Below are 21,815 nucleotides of genomic sequence, written 5' to 3'. Positions count from 1 at the left end.
AAACCTAACATCCAGGCCAGTTATCAAGTGGACCACCATGAGCGACTGATCAGGGCCCCATGTTTTTCAATCTTTTTATTTTTATAATTGAAACCATAATTTTTTAATTTTATTTTTTTCTTTCTAATTGAGGTCCTTTTTTATAATCTCATTATTTTACCTTTATAATAGAGACCCTTAATTTTTCAATCACACTTTACATTTAGAATTGAGGCCCTAATTTTTTCAATCCCACTTTTTATATTTATAATTGACTCTAATTTTTTAATGCACCTATTGTTTGTGAACACCCATTTGTTTGTGTTCATTCATTTATTATGTGAGCATAAAATTTTATTCATACTCGTTTATTTAACTCAATAAACAAATATTTTAAAAATGATTCCCAAACAATTTATTAAACACCGTTGATTTACAACCCTAGCTGTCCTAGTACTTGCCTAACTTTAAGCTGCTTATTTCAATCTGAGATGCTTGGAAATGCAAGTTTCTTTCTTAAAAATAGCTTTATTAGTAATTCAATTCTTCTTTATTTAAATGGAGAAACACCCAACATTCTCTTTTCGATATATGTACAATGAAAACAAAGGATACAAAAGGCCTAGAACGTGCAAGCTATAAAAATTTACTGCCATGCATAGGGTGAATAAAATTTGACTCTCTCTCGACTCGAATTTTTTTTAAATTTCGAGTTATCTGAGTTATTAGAGTCAACTCGAATTAACAATTCAGTTTTCGATTTGAGTCGAGTTGAAATTTGAAAATTTCGAATTACTCGAAAAAACAAAAATTGGCTTACTATTTTGATAGTTTTACGATTTAGTACCTGATTTCCTTATTCCTTCAATTCTTCCTTCATTTTAAGTCCATTTTTTTTACCAAATTTGAACAACATACTCCTAAACCATCATAGAATACATAGTTCTTTCAATTCCTCTTTTGATCACAATTTTTTTATTTTTCAATTAATCCTCAACTTTTCATGATTCTTTATTTCTTTAATTCATCATTCATTTTAAGTCCATTTTTTTTATCAAATTTGAATCTCATACTCCTATACCACAATAGAATGCCTATGCAACTTCAAATCTTAATTTTTACTAAAAATATACTCTCTTTTTATTTAGTTTCTTAACTTTGCATTTTACTCAATTTGATCTTTTGACTGCGTTTGTTTACAAATTCTTTTTTCTCATCAATTCCTTAATTCTTTTATATTCTCATCAATACTTTACCCTTAAAATATCTTCTTTAAAATAATATTGTAATATATTTTAATTTTAAGAATTTGATATATTAAATAATTATATTACTTAAATATATAGAAACTAAAAAACTCAAAAAATTTATTCGACTCGATCGAATGCTTACCCCTAGCCATGCAAGAAAAAGAAAATCCCCTAAAATATTCCATGCATGGGAACCCGAGACTCATTTGGCATGTTTGTTGGTCCACTGAAGTGCAAAGGAACTACTTGCAAACCCATTGCTCAATCAACTGCAGGAGAAAGATCAAATTGCACCTCAACAAAGCTGACTCATAACATGCACAAATGTACTGAATACAAGGGCTTACAAGAGGAACATAAATCAGGATATGGCATTAAATAATTTAAAAGAAAAAAAATTATCCTAAAAAATAAGTAAAAAACTAGTAGACTTTCCCTCTACTATGGCCATGCCATGGTCACCTTGGACCAGATAACTCAACAGCATGCGATCAGTCGAATCCACGATCCAATCGAATTAGGATGAGGGGCAAGTTCGATCTCCTGCCTGAGAACTTCAACCTTTTGCCACTCATCCCATCTCTCACCAACCCATCACCTTCAAGCATTCTAACTACTTCCGACATCTTTGGCCGTCCATTGGGGAACCTTGTGTGCATAGCAAAGCAACCTGGATTAACTGCTCTACCTCGGTATCTACATAATTGGTCTGGAGATCAGGATCAACTAGTAACTCCAGCTTCTTCTCCTTCAAAGCCCTTTGACCTGAAAAAATATAAACGATCAACCGACTCGGCCAGTGTGAATCAGACCATGTATCCCATAAGAAGAATCCGAAAACACCATTTTGGAATCTATAGGAAAAAACTAGTTATTGCCATCCTTAGCAACTTCACTTCCTTTCTAGAGCTACTGCATTACAACAGAAGCATACTAAGTTCCCATAGCTTTCCCAACTTTTGAAAGATTCATTTCTCTTGGATACAACCTATTTGTTTTAGGGTAAACTACACATTTAGTACTTTTGTTCCATTTTAGTACGTAATTTTTTTTCAAAACCAAACCTAACGTTTAGTTAAATTTGAATTTGATACTCTGCCGTTAAAACTTAACAGCACCGATGATGTCGAATTTACATTACAAGAAGCGTGGAATATCAAAAAAAGGGAAAATAATTCACGTCATCATTGATCCTAAGTTTTTAACTGCGGGATACAAAATTGAAACCTAAACTAAACGTTAAATATGGTTCTGAAAAAATAAAGTTTAGGTACTAAAACAGAACAAAAGATAGTTTACGTACTAAACGTGTAATTTACCCTTTGATTTATTGTCACATGGCATTGGAACTAATATCAATCTGACAACTTTAACATATCCCCAGGGTCAAGAAATGTGTATAATGAGAATCAGGCAGATATCAAGAAGCAATTTAAGGAGACAAGAATAAAGAATATTGTAAACAGATCAGTTAAAAGAAGCAAAAAATAAATATGCATACCCAATCAAGCAACATGACATCATCATTTGCAAGCCGAGCAAGATCAAAGGCCCGCTGTCCAGTGATAAGCTCCAGAAGCATTATACCATAGCCAAAAAACATCAGTTTTCTCTGAAGATTTCCCGGTAGAGAGATACTCGGGGGCAATATGTCCAATTGTGCCACGTACAGCAGTAGTTACATGGGTACCTTGTAGTCCATAAGTTTAGCCAACCCAAAGTCACCAACAACAGCTTCAAACTCCTCATCCAACAAAATATTTGCAGCTTTCACATCACGATGAATGATCTTTGGGTCACAGTGATCGTGTAAATAAGAAAGACCTCTAGCAGATCCCAATGCTATTCTCTTCCGTGTTGGCCAATCAAGTGGAGGTTGTGATGGAGGCCGTTCTATAGAAAGAAAGAAAAAAAAACAAATATAGTCCAGGCAGAAAGCAAAGCTAGATGTTCACAGATTAAAAGTGAGCAATGGTAGTGTTCACAGACTAAAAGAAATTGATTGAAACAACTTCAACAATAAGAGTTAGAAAAACCCGCACACGCTCAAAGGAAAAATAAGGAATTCGCCCACTAAATCTTGTTGACTTTACCTCTTAGACATGATGCAACACTCCCATTAGCCATGTAAGGATAAACAAGTAACCGTTCAGTTGGTGTCATACAAATCCACGCAGCCTGAGGAGATTCCGATGCACAGCCATACTGATCATCTCTACCTCTGTTTGAAACTGCAACTCCCCACCAGTGTACGTTCTTCTTTCAATCTTTTAACAGCCACCAGAGAACCATCAGCTAACCGTCCTTTGTAAACCTTACCAAATCCACCTCTACCCAGAATATTTTTGTGGCTAAAACTGTCAGTGGCAACTTGCAGTTCTCGTAATGAAAACCTCTTCAGCTGCCCAAGATGCACTTGGGGATCCTCCTCCGCTGCAAAGACATGTAAACATGTAACATTATAACTGCAACCAACACTTGAAGTCTTCAACCTAGTAAAAGTTCAATTTATAGCACTAACCAGGTACATCAAGAAAAATTCCTGTGGTTTTCTCCGACGACACCATGCAAATGCAATTGCAGGAGCAGCAAACAGTAAGGCAGCACCTGCCACTCCACCAGCTATTGCACCAGTGACACTATTCCCACCTAAAATATTATAGGATGAAAACTTAAAACATCCAATGCAAGATATAAGAGCCACTTCCTTTGCACTAGAACCAAGAGAATGCATCAAAACAGGAAACTTACAAACAAACCCTTCATTAAAAGGCAATAGTGTTAATCACATCTCAGCATAAGCAATTATCTAATGATGCAGTTCATTTAAAGTTAGGGAAAAAGGACTGGATCTCCAAGCTGAGATGAGATTCACCCAGAAGAAAAGGGCAGGCGCATTAATTTTGCTAATTGATGTTACATGCATGTCAGAGAATTACAGAATGTACAGGAAATGCTAAAAAGCAAAGTTTGTCAGATTATACAATGTCAAATGAAACTACTAAAACAGTCTAACTGACAGCAAGAATAGCAACAAAAAAAAATAAAAAATACTGCACATAGTGACCATGAAAGACAGATCAATAGATTTGAAATATGATATCAAAGGAAAGTTACTTGGTGAAGAAATTGGTGGTGGTGGAAAATGGAGGAGGAGGAGAAAAGGGAGGAGATCCTGGGCATGGGCGTCCAGTAACTGGGCCACACAGATCCAAGTTGTTAGCAAAACTGCATATGGAACAACAAACAACTAAGATTCCCAACTTGTAAGCCTAGAAAAGCAGAATTGTCACTAAAAGCCAACCTGATGGGAGTGAGAGTGAGAAGGAGCCATTATCTGGAACCTGGCCAGAGAGATGATTATTTGAAAGATCCCTGCATTTCACAGTGCAATTTGAGGAGTAATCTCAGAAGTGAAAAAGAGCAATAGATCTCAACATAAGACATAAGTTTGGCACTCACAGGACTTGAAGAGACGTGATATTAGTTAATGACAAAGGGATTGGACCCGTCAAGGTGTTGTTGTTAAGTCGGCTGTCCTTGCACAAATGTTTCAACAATAGAAGTTAAGATCTAAATAAATCACACGATCTTACATCAGCAAACTTTAACCTACAAATTCATTCAAAATCACATTTATACAAAGCTATTTGTTTAAGCATCAGTTACGCAACCAGTATCCTCCCTAGCAATGTGAGTGAATGTATGACACTTATATATGCTGAACCTGCATACTGACATTTACTGGTGGAATTGACCGTGGAAAAAATATTTTAGACTTTAATGTTAGTTTCAATTTCCTGAATGTTTTTAAGTAAACTGAAATTTAACCGAACTTACATCAAAAAAATTGACCAGAGTGTTAACAAGAAACCCAATGCTATGAACTTGCAGATTCTGATGCCATATACCTAAAATATTATTTCCTGATACTGAAGATGCGGCTGAGAGTGCACACGTGTATTTGTGTTTGTGGTGGGTGGATAGGTGTATATATCTTACACTTGATCATATCTTAATTAAACAAATACTAGTAACTTCTTTCTGTTTCTATCTTTACCTCAAATCAAGAATACTTCTGTTTTGTCAATAACATGATTCTAAAAGATTTATCTCTCAGCATTACATGCAACTCAACATATAATATACAATAATAGTGGGACAAGAATAGCTGCAAAGCAAATATACTCACAGGAATCGCAATTTTGACAGCCTACCCAAGGATTCTGGAATAGGACCACTGAAACTATTCAATAAAGATCCAAGCTCACCAAGCTAGTCAAATTCCCAAGATCACTAGGAATTGGCCCACTTATGTTATTACTGTAAAGTTCCCTGGAATAAGAAGATATGTCTCAAAAGGCAGAGAAGTAATGAAATACCAAGGCAAATAAACTGTGCACTAACAACTGAATACTAAGTTCTGGATTATTATATTGTCTGTAATGTCTAAAAGAAATGTTATGACGCCATCATAATAGCAAGAAATATGCCCTCTCGTCATGTTCAAGGAAAAAAAACAACCAATTCAAATGTAGCAATGTGAAATATCACATAGTACCATCCATCCTCTCACAAAGCCCACTAGATAGACCAGCTCAATAACTGGTTAAGAAAGAATAAATGTGTAGCAGCTCCATAATGTTTATTAACTCCTTCATGCATCTTCAACTCTAGGATCTTTTAAGATGGAACCCTCATTTTGATAAGCGAATTTAGTTGCACTTAGTAAACACATGTTAAGAGCTTTGTGATCCTAGTCAATAGATATTATTTCCAACTTTTGGAAAATATTTATTGAAACTTTTTTTTTTCTAATTTTTTTGAAAATCTGAAGATTATTTTGAATTTTTTACCCCAATTTGTTAATCGGTTTTTCGGATATCCAAGTTGTAAAAATTCAACTCAACACGAACTCAAAATCTGAAAAACCAAACTTATTCGAGTTGTTTTGAAAAACCAAATAACTCAATTTGATTAACTCAAAATTTGAAAAATAAAATGATTATTTTAGTCAAACCAAGTTTTGCTCACACCCAAGGAATAATGCCTCTGAACCATAAAGGGAAAAGTTATAGGATAGCCCTTTCTCTGAATGACAAATTGAATATGTGAAGAGCTTGATTTGATAGACTAAATGAAGCATATTTAATGCAACAATAATTGTCATGAACCATTTCTTCCTTTTATGAATATAGAGAAAGCAATTGCATATCTTAATCAGAAGCAAGCACATCAAAACCAAACCAACTAATAAATAGAAAACAGCTACAATTAACAAGCCAAAGCATGACTTACAAGTACTGCAAATTCTTAAGCAAGCCAAGCTGTGGTACAAGCATACCAGACAAAGCTGCATTTCCAAGATCACTGAAATTTCGATGCAGAAGTAAAAATCACACAAATAAAACCTTGTGAAATCAGTAAAACACAATTTTTAAGTTGTAACAATGTACTTGGAAGAAAACAAAGAGAAAAAGGGACCTTACACTCTAATAACACTATTATCGTTGTTACACGTAACATGAAACCATGTGCAGGGGTTAACAAGGGTAGGATCCCAACTCTGCAGTACATTGCTAGGATCATTCAAGTTGGTCCTTAAGCTGTGCAATGCATCACCTGTTTCAACAAGTAAAGATGGTAAGAGGATGACACTAATTAACGATGCATGTGTTTAAATATCTAGCATAGCCGAACCAGCTACTGAGCTATAATTAGAAAGCAGATTCAGCAACACTCGCCAAGCATTAGCAGGTCTAGCAACAAGCAGAAAGCATAGTTACTTGAAGAAGCTTAAACAGTTCATAACAGTACAAGACATCAGCTTAATCATACATACACAATTCTACAGCATGGGAAGTCAAATGTATATAAAACATGTTCCATGATTATACATTGAACCAGTAATTAACCAAGGAAAAAAAGCAATATTCTTTAATGTTAAACAGTGAGTTTAATGACATCAAGCGCAGGATATATCTGCCATGAAACAAGCAAGGGATGAGAAAAACAATTTAATTGTGCGTCGTAGCCATGATTTCTAAAGTATCACCAACATTTAATGCACAAAGTACGCAATTACTGTGAACAATAAAATGTCATTATCTGAAATTACAACAAAGCCATTCTTGAAAAAACCATTCTTCTTAGACATGTTCTTTACATATAACATGCACAACCATATTGCATAATACTAACATTTGATTAACAACAAGGATCAGAAGCCATACAACCAAATTAAGCACTTCAAAAGTAATATCCCAGAAGCAAAACACAAGAAAAAAGTGGAAAAAATTCTAATAATCAGGAACACTAGTATACATTCCAATAAAAGCAAACTCATTTTCAAACCAAATTTCTATAACGAAATGTCAAAAGCCCATTCTGCAAACACAAAAACATGTTACAAAAATCAAGGATCAAACACAAAAGTAATTGAAGGAAAATAACAAAATTGGGATGCTGCAAGAAAAAGAGAGCAAGATAAGTTTACCTTCCACATTAGCAGAAACAAGGCAGAATGGATGCAGCAGCACCGAGATCAAACAAACTAAAACTAAAGACTTAACCTTTTTGCTTCCTTCCATTTGACAAAAAAAAGGGAAAAGCTGCAACTTCTTATTTTAAAATTTGAAGCTCTCAATCTAAATATCCTTAGATCCAAACAATACAGATACCCCAACAAATCAACATTACAACAACAACAACAACAAAAGCGAAAACAAAAAACCTAGCTCTCAAATCCCACCATTACCGCCCAAAAATCTCCTCAATCAAATCTTCTTTTCCTTTGATCCCACTACCCTCCATTCAAAAGCATGCCTAAAAAAGGCAGCCAACAAAAAACATAAATACAAGAGAGAGAAAACCAAGCCGAAGATTACTTTTTTATAAACCCCTTTCTTTTAGCAAGTTCAAAAAATAAACGAACTTTCCTTTTTGCGTTTCTCTAAACTTTCTCTTTGTAAGTCGAGTGATGAGGAGTGATTTTGAGAAAGAAAGAAAGAGTGATATGAGTTAAAATGTGTCAAAGGGTCCTTATATTTTTAATTTTTAAAGTTTAAAATATCATTTTATTTTGAGAGAGAGAGAGAAATTGCTTTTGAGAGGATGCAGTTAGAGGTGGGTATACGGGCTATACGTCCGTTTAGCCCGTGGGTTTTGACGGTGTCAGTTTAAACGGAGCGGGCTAAAAAGCCTGTATTCATAAACGGTTTTAAATTTTAAGGCTCGCGGCCCGTCCATTTAACCCGCGGGCTAAACGGGCTTACCCGCGGCCCGTTTAATAAAAATAATTTTAAATGCTTTAAATGCAATAAAAATAATGTTTTAACTTACTACAACTTTAAAAATGAACGAGCAACTTGAAAAGGAAGGTAACACCGTCAAAATAAATAATATTTAAATTTTATTTAAATAGTCGGAAATGATTATAAATAATATTTTTTAATATTTTAATCATTAATATATATATATAATGATATAATTACTTAAACTTAAATTAAAAAAACAATATTCACTTATATCACCAAATTGAAAAACAAATAAAACAATAACCACATTATACTTTTATAAAACACGATTATTCAAGGCTATAATATGAAGACACATAAGTGTCTGAAAGCAGAAATTCAAACATAAAAATTCAACAAGTTAAACATTATACAAATCTAACAAGAAAGTTGCCAAGTGTTCCTAATAATTGTATTTTATAGATATTTTAGAGAAATACTAAAACATAATATGAAAATATAAAATAAAATACTTACAGTATAAGAGTAAATTTGAAAGATACAATTATACTAAAATTGATAAAATATAAGTAATTAATTTGTTAAAATAATTTTTTTGTAAAAGCTTTAAAAGTTGAAAAGTGTTTTCAATTTTTTCTTTTACTTTTCTTTCTTATTTTAATCCAAATATTACGTGTCATGTGATATATTATTAGAATATCACGTGACTTTTATAATTAAATAACAAAATGGATACATACTTCACGAAAAAAATAAAGGTCAAAATTAAATAAAAAATCTTTAAATACCAAAATGATAATGATGTATATTTAAATGAAAAAATATCAAGCAACGGTAAAATTATGACAAACGCCCTAATAAATTTAAGAACTACAATAGTTATAAGTATAATCATATTTATAGGTAATTTATTTTCTTTTTCTATAAAATTCTTTAAGTTTATTTTCTCTAAAATTTTATAAATTTTAAATTAAGCGGGCTTTAGCGGGTTTAACGGGTAGCCCGCGGTTATACCCATTAAACCCGCGGGTTTAACGGTCCGGGCTAAAAAAAACCCGCAATTTAAATGATCTTCAATTTTTGAGGCCCGAAGCCCGCACGAATCGCGGATTAAACGGGTAGCCCGGGCCTTAACCCATATACCCATCTCTAGATGCAGTAAAAGAGGTGATCGAACTATGCAAATTGTTGCCCGGACGCAGTCAATAAAAGTTAACGCTATATAATAGAAAGCGACATAATTGTTTTGGGTAAACTATATATTTAGTACCTAACTATCACCTTTGTTCTATTTTGATCATCTGACTATTTTTTTAAATCATGCTTAACTTTACGTTTTAGTTTCCTTTTGGTCCATTAAAATATTAACATAATTATTGATGTAGCATTTTAAAAATAAAAATCAATAATGATGACATGGAATTACTTTAAGGAAAAAACTAGGATGAAATTATGGGAGGGGCCAAGTTGTTTATCTTTAAAACTAACAAAGTTCTAAAAGGTAATTAAACCATAAAAATAGACAATTGAGGCATAATTTCTCTAATTTCAAAATTTTCATGTCATAAAAATAATTAAACTAAAAAATTTAAGGGAAATACTTAATTTCATTTAACTTTAAAACTGATAATATTCAAAAAAATTAAATCATAAATTTTTTGGAGGGTCAGACTTAATTTTAATGGTTTCAAAATTTTTAAGGGCTTAAAACACAATTAAAACATAAAAGTTGAAGTGGGCAATGTTTCCCTTATGCCCCACGTGGTTCTGCTACTATATTATTTTATAGTGATATGTCAGCATCACTGTTATTTTTTAAGTATGATTTTGAAATAAAAAAGTTGAGTGACTAAAATAAAATAAAAGTGATAATTAGGATACTAAATGTATACTTTACCCTTGTTTTTAAAGTGAAATGGAAAGCGACTTATAAATAAGGCTTTGAGGGTATTTTGAAAATTCAGTTCATTTTCGGTCAAAATGTTAGTGTGTGGATCCCCACTTTGTTTTCTTTTCTTAATTGAAAACTATCTTTGTGCACTAATTATTCAAGCAATATACACTTTATAGGGTTGTAAAATGTTAATCCAACTTGCAAAACTGACTGAAATCAACTCGAGTTAAAACTGATTTTTAATCTGCGTTGTAACGATTCGAAACTGGCTCGAGTCGAAACTGGTGTTTACCCGAATCCGAGTTGGACTTGGAAATTGTGGATCCGAACCCGACCTGCACTCGACTTGAGAACGACCTGAACCCGAATTGAACCGAAAAAATGATACCCGAACCCGACTTACGTCCGACTGATATGAACCCGAACCCGAGATTGACCTAGTAAATAACTGGTATTACCCGACCTGTTTTCAACCTGATCTGTGATGAACCTGACCTGTTTTTAACATGACATGTAAATGATCCGACTTGTTATTGACATGATCTGATATTTACCTGACTTGACATTTATTTGGTTTATATATTACCATGGACGAAATTATAAGATTTTAATAAAATTATGAGTTTTGAGTTTATGATATAATTAAAAAATTAATATGATTAATTTTTTAATGTTATAATAAAATATTTATTATGATAATTAAATTAATAAATAGACTTATTATATAAAACAATTTAATAAAATTAATAAAATTATTTAAATGTAAATTATATAAAACATGATTAATAAAAATATTGACATTGAACAATGATTAAATGTAAATTAATATAGTTTAATTTATGTAAAGAAAAAATAATATTAATAATGCAAGTATTTATTAAGTAATTTATATTAACGTTTTACATTATTAATATAAATAATTTTGGCAATGAAATGATAATTAATTTGATAATAAATGAATATTAGTATTGATCGTTATTAATTCTCTAAAATATAAATATAAACTATACAGTTTAATTTTTGTAAAGAAAAATTATCTAACAATTATAACATAAATAAAACATAATATAAAAGATAATTTTAATTGATAACGATAATTTAAATAACATTTGATATAAAATTTGAATAACATTTGAGTTAATTCAAGTTGAATACAATAAAATGAAAAAAACAGTGTTTTTTTAAGCTCTCGGATCTTATAACAAAAATGGTATAAGGCTAAAAGCCTAACTTTGCTACAAGAAATTTCTTCATCGAGCTTTTATCTCGAAATTGCTGCCAACATTGTTAAATTATGGGCAACTTTTAAAGCTACCGACATAACTTAACATGAGTAGCTATTTGAAAAAAATGACATTTTCAACAATCTATTTAAGTCAGACCAACAAAATAAATTACAAGACAACAATAGGCCAGCAGCACAGGCATCAGCAGGTAGCATTTCTGCATTAAACAAACATGGAGTCAGCGGTAAAGTCAAAGGGAATACGATGGACAACAGTGTCAAACATTTCCGACTTTATCAAGCATTCAACATTGTTTATAATAACATAAATAATATCAAGCAAAATCAGGATGTGTTACTTTGGACAGGAGCATCCTACAAAAAACAAAAGCATCAATAAAAATATTGTTTCAGTTACTGTTAAACATATTAAATAAAATAAGTAATTAATAAGTACAAGTTACCTGTAAACGGAAGAAACAAGACTGAATATCAAATTCCAATGGTTTCACTTAAATTTAAACACCCTAAAAAATTAAAATTAAAATAATTAAGAAATAATTTGAAATATTGAGATTAAAATAAAAATAAATAATTCTATCATACCTTTACATAGCAGACTCATTAAATCACATTAAGGTACAGTGGCGGATCTAGAAACTAAAATATAGGGGTTCAAAATTCTAATAATTTATTTTCCAAGAAAAGTAGGTATGCAAATTTCTTTATTTTTTTCATTCCTCTTAATATACTAAACTAGATTTAATAACTTTTCCAAAATAATGGGTATGCAATTGAACCCCATCAAAACCATATACATCCGCCCCTGTTAAGGTAGTCTTCATCCTTATCCTTCGACTCAAAACCATACAACCAATTACGGGTTGTAACAAAGATCTCAACATTTTTTTGGTAAGAGTGAAGCTCTTAATCTGTTCAAAATTTTACCCCCATACTAAAGGACGATTCAGATGCAACTGAAGTGATTGGAATAACCAATACATCTCTCGTCATGCGAGAAAGTACAGGATATGAAACACTTTCATTTTTCCAATACTCCAAAATATCAAAGTCTGATTCCCCATACGAGGGATACGTGGCAAACTGATGTACGAGTCAACATCAAATCGTCCACTCCTTGGAGCAGCTAAATTGACATCAAAATTCTGAAAAACAAAATACAAGAAATTAGTAAATGAAAGCAGGAAATAAATAAGTTAAAATTCAACTAGAAATTATGCAAACTAAGCTGAAATAAATCTGATTTTCTAAATGTTCAAGGCCGATTGGAACTTGAGCCACTTATGTCCAAGGATGTGCTACTTTGGACAGAAGAAGAAGAGGAATAAGAACAAGGTGTATTTTTTTTAATAAAATACATATAACTCAAGAAACTCTTCATATATGAGACTTACCCTCCGTTGAACCTCATCCTCAACATAATAAACATTGTACAACTCCTTCAAAAGTTGTAATTTATATCGAGGATCAATTAAAACAGCAAAAGACAAAATCATAGAGTGATCATACCAATATTTCGTATATTGTTCAAGCATGGGTTCTGCCATTACAGAAATACCTTCACAATGATCATTATGAGCATCACACAACAATTTCTCAATTGTAACAATGTTAGCCAAATACAAGTTAGAAGTGGGATACTTAGAACCAGAGAACAGAGTAGTAATTTCATAAAAAGGCACAAGAAAATAACAGATTGTTTGAATTGTTTCCCATTCATGATCAGTAATGATATCTAACTCATTTTCCCTATTAACAAACAAGTTAATTGCTAATCAGCAAAATGGGAGAATGAATAGGAAATCTGAAAATGAGAAAAAAAATTACCTTACATAGTCATTCCGTTCGGGTCAGGTTAAGGATCTGCGTGTTTTTGAATTTTGTTTCGCATTGTACCGTTGTCCCCTTGTTTTGATTTTATTCAATTTAGTCCAAATTTAATGATTCAATTTAATCTTTATATTTTAAATTATTTCAATTTCATCCCTATATAATTTATATTAATAAACTATTTATAATTAATATTAAAATAATTATATATCATATTTAATATTAATATAGTATAGTTTATAAACTATTTACTATATTAATATAAACTATAGTTAAGATAATTAACATTAATTAAACTATATAGTACATTAATATAAACTATAGTTTATAAATTATATACTATAGGTTATAAAGTATAAACTATATAGTACACTAAAACTAGTTTATAACTAGGTTACATATATAGTTTTATAACATATAAATAGATTGTATATATACATATACTATAGGTTATATATATATAGTTTATATATACTATACATAGTTTATACATACATGTACTATAAGTTATATATATAATTTACATGTATATATATACTATAGGTTACATATATTAACTATTGTTTATGCACAATGCTTAGGGTTTGGGTTTATGTGTTATGTTTTAGGGTTCAGGTTTAAAGTTTATGGTTTATGGTTTAAGGTTTAGGGTTTAGGGTTTCTATAAACTATATATTCTATTACTTTATATAGTTTATGCATAGTATTTCTATAAACTATATAAGTAATTTACTTTATATGGTTTATATATATAGGTTATATATATGTAGTTTATATATACTATACATAGTTTATACATACATGTACTATAACTATAAGTTACATAAATAGTTTACATGTATATATGTACTATAGGTTACATATATTAACTATTATTTATAGACTATAGGTTAATGTTACATATATAATATAATTTATATAAACTATTATTTATAAAGTTATAAACTATATATGAATTATCAACTGTCTATACGTATATAGTTTATAAAGTTTAGGGTTTATGGTTTAGAGATTCTATAAACTATATTCTTTATTACTTTATATAGTTTATGGATAGTGTTTGTATAAACTATATATAATCTATAGATTACTTATATTAGTTATACATACATATATACTATTAATAAATTATAATTTAAACTATTTTTATAGTTTATATTATATATATATATATTAATAAATTATAGTTTATAAACTATATATTTTTTTATAGTTTATACATATATAGTTTATATATGTTGTTCATATAAACATAATTTATATATATATATTATATAATTATATAGTTTATAATATAAATATAGTTTATATATAAACTTATATTATATATATATATATATTACATTATAATTTTTGCAATTTTTTAAATGAATGCAATTTACTATATTTTCATTATTTCTTCACTTTTTGCATTTATTTCGATTTCATCCTTTTGTGTTTTTTAATTTATTTCAATTTTAAGTCTTTCACTTTTATATGTATTCAATTTAGTCCTTAAATTTATATTTGTATCTTCATTTGGCCCATTGTTAGTTGTTATTTATATTTTTGTAACTGGTCCATAACGTTTTAAATGGGTATAATTTAGTCCTTTTTATATTAATTTAAACCTCACATTTTAAATTTATTTCGATTTGGTCCCTTACCTATGTGTGTTGTTTAATTTATATTTTAAAATTTTATTTGTAATTTTACATTTCTTCAAATTTGTCCTTAAATTTATATTTTTTACAAAATTGATCCATAAATATTTATTTTTTTGTAATTTACTCGAAATCATATACAATTACAACTTGCAATTCAACAATGTCGAAAGATGACAAAATAATTAATCCAAAAATAAAAATGACCTGACCTGAACTCAATCCGTATCCAGTAAACATCCGACCTGAATTTTATTTGTCAATGATGTGACCCGATCTGAACGAGATCCGACTGAAGTCAACCTGAACCTGAATTAACCTGGTCTTTATATGCTTCAAACCTGAACTGTTTTGACATGAACTGACATCGATCCAAACTGAAAAATGACCTGACCTGTACCCGATCTGGACCTGGTGTCAAATCAACCTGAAAATGACCCGGACTGATTTGACATGTACCCGACCTGATCCGAGTCAAACCATCAAATTGACCTGACTTAACTTGTTTCCAATTGTAGACACTCATTTTTGTCCATATTTTTATTTTATACATATATATATATATACATATATTATATAGTTTGTAAATGATTTTTGAAAATATGTATATAATAGATAGTTTTTGAAAACATTTTTGAAAACTTATATATAATATATAATTTTTAAAACATTTTTGAAAATTATATAGTTTTTAAAAAACATTTTTAAAAATTATATAGTTTTTAAAAAAATAGTTTTGAAATTTTATATATAATATATAGTTTAAAAAATATTTTTAAAAATTTATATTATGTAGTTTTTTTTAAAAAAATACTTTTTATTATTTTTATTTTTATTAATTTATATATTATTTTGCTGGCCCTATACTGAACCTGCGGTTCAAGCTCAAACTTGCTTGTCACGATGTGACCAAATTCACTGCCTTTACATTGTACCGTGGAGTGCAACGATAAAAATTGGAAATACATACTTTTCTACAGTTAAAGTCGTATAATTGACCAATCTGTTCGTCAACTTCTCACTACAACGTTTTGGTGTGGCCCCATGTTGAACCCCACATATTTTAACTGTTTCTCTTCCTGGGAAACTGTTTATGTTTCCATTATCACCTCACCTCACGTATTTTGCGGGGACTGGGGGTCTCCTTTTCTTTGGAATATAAAACAAAGTATGTTTTCGGACAATAGGGGGCAATAACAAAGTAAAAAAACTGGAAGGGGATTTGGCTACGGCACAGAGGGTAGATGGGAAAAATAAAAACAAAGAAAAAGAGATTGAAAAGATATTTGCCATTGTTTTTCGGTCATAGCTCGAAATCATCGAGCAACATAACATTGTACCACCACCCTACCACCGTGGCTCTTCACCATCGCACACCCATAACCACACCTCAAGTGCCCACTATTCTTTCACCCATACCTTCATGTAGTTGACTGGCGGTGCTTCGTTGGAAAGGATTGTGACCATTCACTATTGTTTCCCTAATTCGAAGGATCGATTCTGATGACGGCACTCATCGCAGCGATCGGGAAGTTGATGTTGATCATCATCCGCAGTAGGTTCGTACAAGGACTGTGTTAGCTCAAATTGTTAAAGTTCTATGGAATGTATGTTGGCGGCTGGCGAACTCGAAGTGTTTGGAATCTATCGACGCCCATGACGATTCGATCAATTCCTTGGTGGCTCGAAATCTCTCTATTTTTCCAAACAAAACCATTAATCCTGAAAAACAAGCTCCCTAGATGGCACGATCAACTGCAGTGTTGGTGTCTGAATCTCCGAGGGCGAGTAACCGTTGCTTCAGTTAAGAACTTCCAGTTAATCACGGCCACACCGCAACCAACAGCTACCCCAGAACCTAAGAAAATTGTTGAGGAATTCCAACCAATCAAAAGGTAAGTAATTTGAATCGTGTTTTTAAATTGTAATTTAAATGTTAGTTTTCGCAATTAAGACAACCGACAAATTAATTGGTATCGAAAGGGCAGTACAAGGGTGTTAATCATTCCTTGACTGTAACCAACTCCCGAACCCGAAACATTTATGGTAAAACGCAGACCATGTATGAATGGTGTCTGATCCACCGAAAATAATTGTTTTAAAGTGGTCGGTGGCGACTCTAACCATTTAATCCAAGTCGAAGCCCAATTCCGGGGTTGAACCGAAAGACGACCGCGATAACTTGGCGACTCCGCTGGGGACAGGTAAGTGAGTCAGGCTGAAATTAATTTTCGGTTGTTTTTTTATGCGAAAATGGTAAATTTCAATTTATTTATTCGATTCCAATTATTTATATTTGATTATTTCTTAAGTAAATAGTTATACTGACATTTTTTCAATGATTTCAGATATATTCAAAATTTTCATCACAGACTCTATACCTGAGCTCTGAACCCTATTTAAGTGGGGGTAAAAGAGACGCCTTCGTGTGAATTTATTCACTATGCAGGCTTAGCAAGTAGCCTTTGGGATACATATACCTTATGTCTTCGTGTGAATTTATTCACCGTGCAGGCATAAGGGAATGTTTCCTCTCGAGTTTAACTTAGTCCACACGAGCCTGTAATGGGTTTAGGACTAAGGGTCTGGCAAGCCCATTGGGGCACCTGCAAGGAGAACTCGGGTACCCTTTTAGAACCTAAACTGAGAGAGTACAAGAATTAGAGCCCACCCCAAAACCTCATTGCAAACCTTAGGCTGCTTTGTTTCTTACTTTATTTTCTGTTCAAAGCATGCGAACTAGACAAATATGTGGTTAGGATTTGTTTGAAATTAGCATGCGGGATAGAGATCATGTCCGGGTAGGAATTAAAGCATGTGGGGGTAGATATCATGTGGGGTAGGATTTTTCATTTTTATTATTGTTTTGATTTACCTCACTAACTCTTTTTATTTTTTGTTCTCTTTTATTTTGTTTTCATCATTCGCATCATTTAAAAGAGGTGTTGATCCACCAAAAATGTGTTTGTTAAACATGAATAATCTGCATTAATGGACAAAGGGTTGTAATACGAGAGATGAAAATACAGAGGACAATCTACAAGGCGACTATGTGTCACATTCAATCCAGAAGACGTGGTGCCCACAATTGAAGAGTATATCACTCTGCTGCATTATAAAGGACTCAGAATGAACCGAGTCTACATCAAGCATAATGAAAGTCTATCTTTGAAGAACTGACTGACAGAGGTTGCAGGGGCAAGATGAAGGTTACTGATCTTGGGAGTCCCTTCAAAGACAAAAATGGCAAAACGATGGCTGAAATTAGAGACCATTGCTGATGAATTCAAGAAACAGACAAATAAACTTCACATAGTTCCTATCAATTGGGGGCTCCAATGACGTATTCATTGGGAACAGGTTCAACAAAAGATAAATGCCAGAGATGCAGTCATTTGAGACTTCTTGGGCCAGTACAAAAAGCAACTCAACATTTGTACGATTCATCCAGAGAAGCCAGAGCGGTTCAACAAGTTATTCAACCGGTGATAGACGAAGGCAGAAGACTAGTCAACATGTCAGAAGCTGTCAGGATATTTTTGTCTCTTAAAAGATAAAACACTTTTACCCCCAATAAGGATTATTTCTAATAACAGACACATTTTTGGATCAATACCTCGAACATTGCATGCATCATGCATTCCTGCATATTTTGTATTATTTTTCTCTTTTTTATTACATTCACATGTCTCATAAAAAAATGAGAACATTTCGATCCTATGACATATAAGGAGCTTTACCAAGAGTTGTTTGACGCACATGTGGTGTCACCATATCCAGAGAAATCCATGAAGCCCCCGTGCCTCAGGTAGTTTGATGAGAACGCTCATTGCGAATATTATAGCAGTTAGAGCTGGGTATATGGGTTAAGGCCCATGGCCTACCCGTTTAACCCGCGACCCGTGCGGGCTTCGGGCCTTAAAAATTGAAGATCGTTTAAATTGTGGGCTTTTTAGCCCGGACCGTTAAACCCGCGGGTTTAATGGGTATAACCACGGGCTACTCGTTAAACCCGCTAAAGCCCGCTTAATTTAAAATTTATAAAATTTTAGAGAAAATAAACTTAAAGAATTTTATAGAAAAAGAAAATAAATTACCTATAAATATGATGTTACTTATAACTATTGTAGTTCTTAAATTTATTAGGGCGTTTGTCATAATTTTACCATTGCTTGATATTTTTTTCATTTAAATATACATCATTATCATTTTGGTATTTAAAGATTTTTTTATTTAATTTTGACCTTTATTTTTTTTCGTGAAGTATGTTATCCATTTTGTTCTTTAATTATAAAAAGTCACGTGATATTCTAATAATATATCACATGACACGTAATATTTGGATTAAAAATAAGAAAGAAAAGTAAAAGAAAAAAAATTGAAAACATACTTTTCAACTTTTAAAGACTTTTACAAAATAAATATTTTAAAAAATTAATTACTTATTTTTATCAATTTAGTATAATTGTATCTTTCAAATTTACTCTTTACGTAAGTATTTTATTTTATTTTCATTTATGTTTTAGTATTCTCTAAAGTATCCATAAAATACAATTATTAGGAACACTTGGCAACTTTCTTGTTAGATTTGTATAATGTTTGACTTTGTTGAATTTTTATGTTTGAATTTCTACTTTCAGACACTTCTGTGTCTTCATATTATAGCCTTGAATAATCGTGTTTTATAAAAGTATAATGTGGTTATTGTTTTATTTGTTTTTCAATTTGGTGATATAAGTGAATAATGTTTTTTTAATTTAAGTTTAAGTAATTATATCATTATATATATATATATTAATGATTAAAATATTAAAAAAATACTATTTTATAATCATTTCCGGCTATTTAAAATAAAATTTAAATATTATTTATTATTTTGACGGTGTTACCTTCCTTTTCAAGTTGCTCGATCATCTTTAAAGGTGTAGTAAGTTAAAACATTATTTTTTATTGCATTTAAAGCATTTAAAATTATTTTTATTAAATGGGCCGCGGGTAAGCCCGTTTAGCCCGCGGGTTAAATATACGGGCCGCGGGCCTTAAAATTGAAAACCGTTTATGAATGCGGGCTTTTTAGCCCGCTCCGTTTAAGCCCGCACCGTCAAAACCTGCGGGCTAAACGGGCTGGTAGCCTGTATACCCACCTCTAATAGCAGTGTCTCAGAGAGCACTATTGAGAACTACTCCATATTCAAGAGAATCGTACAGAAAATACATAACAAGAATTGGATCGACTTCAACAACTTGGGGGCATCCAAGTGAGGAAGATCATTTCATCATTTGAGGCATTCTGTTTGACTTTGTTTTTCCCATTTTTTCTCAAGTTTTTGTAAGAACATTTGAATAAATTTATGTTACTTTAATGATGACGAGCAATGAATCACATTTGCAAACTTGCAATTCTTTGAATATCAACTGAATTAAGAAACTCTGTAAATGGTTCAAAGTTACGGATTTTTGACAAAGTAACATGATTTAAAACAAGGGCTTTTTACCTTACCCAATATACACTCAACCACCGTACACTGCTCTTGCAATTAACCAATATAACCTTTTCTTTCATAAGTTGCGGACAACATGGGGCATCATTTGTATATGACAATTACTATACTTTTTGTGTAATACGTTCAATGATGATCATTATCTTTACAGATGGAATAATCGAGTAAGTGAATCTCGTTTAGGTCAGTTGCTTGAAAATTGAACTCTAAAGATGAAATTTTTGACTTTTAACAACACCTAGACTATAACAGGTTCTTCTCGACAATCTTAAGAAATTAAATCCATAAAACTGAGCTATTCCACTAAGGTAATTGGTTATAGAGGAAACTTGAAAGCCATGACCTTATGAATATGTTACATTCAAACCATGACATTGCTCGAACACTTGGCAATTCGGTGTTTGCTCCACTGTTATTGTCCGGCCGAAGACTTTGTGATGAGATGAACCCTTCAGTTAACTTGATAAAACTGATTATAATGTTAAGTTGTCCCTCTAAAGTAATTTGTTAAACCCCGACTTTGTGGATTTAGCTAGCTAGATAACAACAAATTAAATCAAATTTATCTAAGCAAGAAGTTTCGGTAAAATGGACTAAGGGAGTTAAGGAACACCTGTTATAGTCAATTTCACACGAGCACTCAAGAATTTCATTTTTAGACGATATTTATGCACTACCTTTGTTAGAGGAGCTTACAAAACTTGAACAAATAGAAGATTTCAGAGGACCGAAATAAAAGGTCTAGTAATTGATCATGCTAGTTGCGTCATTTTGTCCGCACCCAATTAAAATGCCAAACCAAAAAAAACATGTTACGATATTTCAAAAAATGACATTTTGGATGACCGAAACCTTAGAAAGGAGGTTAACCTAAAGCCAACTCATCTATTTGAACATTTGTCAAAGAGTTGTAACTCTGAAAGCATTAAAAGAGCTATTGATTCTTTTGATATTCTTTGAATTCATGTTTATGATTTGATTTAATTGCGAGCCTGAATTAAAAAGTAATGTTTTACATAATTCTTATTTTTTTCCCTCCTAAAATAAGAGAAAAGAGAAAAACATTTTCGAACAGGACAATCTCAAATATGAAAGGTTTGTAAAGCCAAAGCTCGAGAAGCAAATGGGGCACAATCGATTCCAAGCACAAGATTGGCAGACACAACACGAGACTCCAATCCAAGAGATAAAACATAGCTCATTCATATTGCATGCA

The 21,815-nt window shown here is 31.7% G+C and overlaps 1 pseudogene; it reads right to left on the bottom strand.

The window, feature by feature from the left end:
- Positions 1-1,395: 1,395 nt before the first annotated feature.
- On the bottom strand, positions 1,396-8,233 carry LOC120212231 (annotated as a pseudogene).
- Positions 8,234-21,815: the final 13,582 nt, after the last annotated feature.

The sequence above is a fragment of the Hibiscus syriacus genome, unplaced genomic scaffold (assembly GCF_006381635.1).
Source record: "Hibiscus syriacus cultivar Baekdansim isolate YM2019G1 unplaced genomic scaffold, ASM638163v2 tig00110007_pilon, whole genome shotgun sequence".
In the NCBI taxonomy this organism is placed as follows: Eukaryota; Viridiplantae; Streptophyta; class Magnoliopsida; order Malvales; family Malvaceae; genus Hibiscus; species Hibiscus syriacus.
The sequence above is the reverse complement of the archived record's forward strand: the minus strand, read 5'-3'. Positions and strand labels throughout refer to the sequence as shown.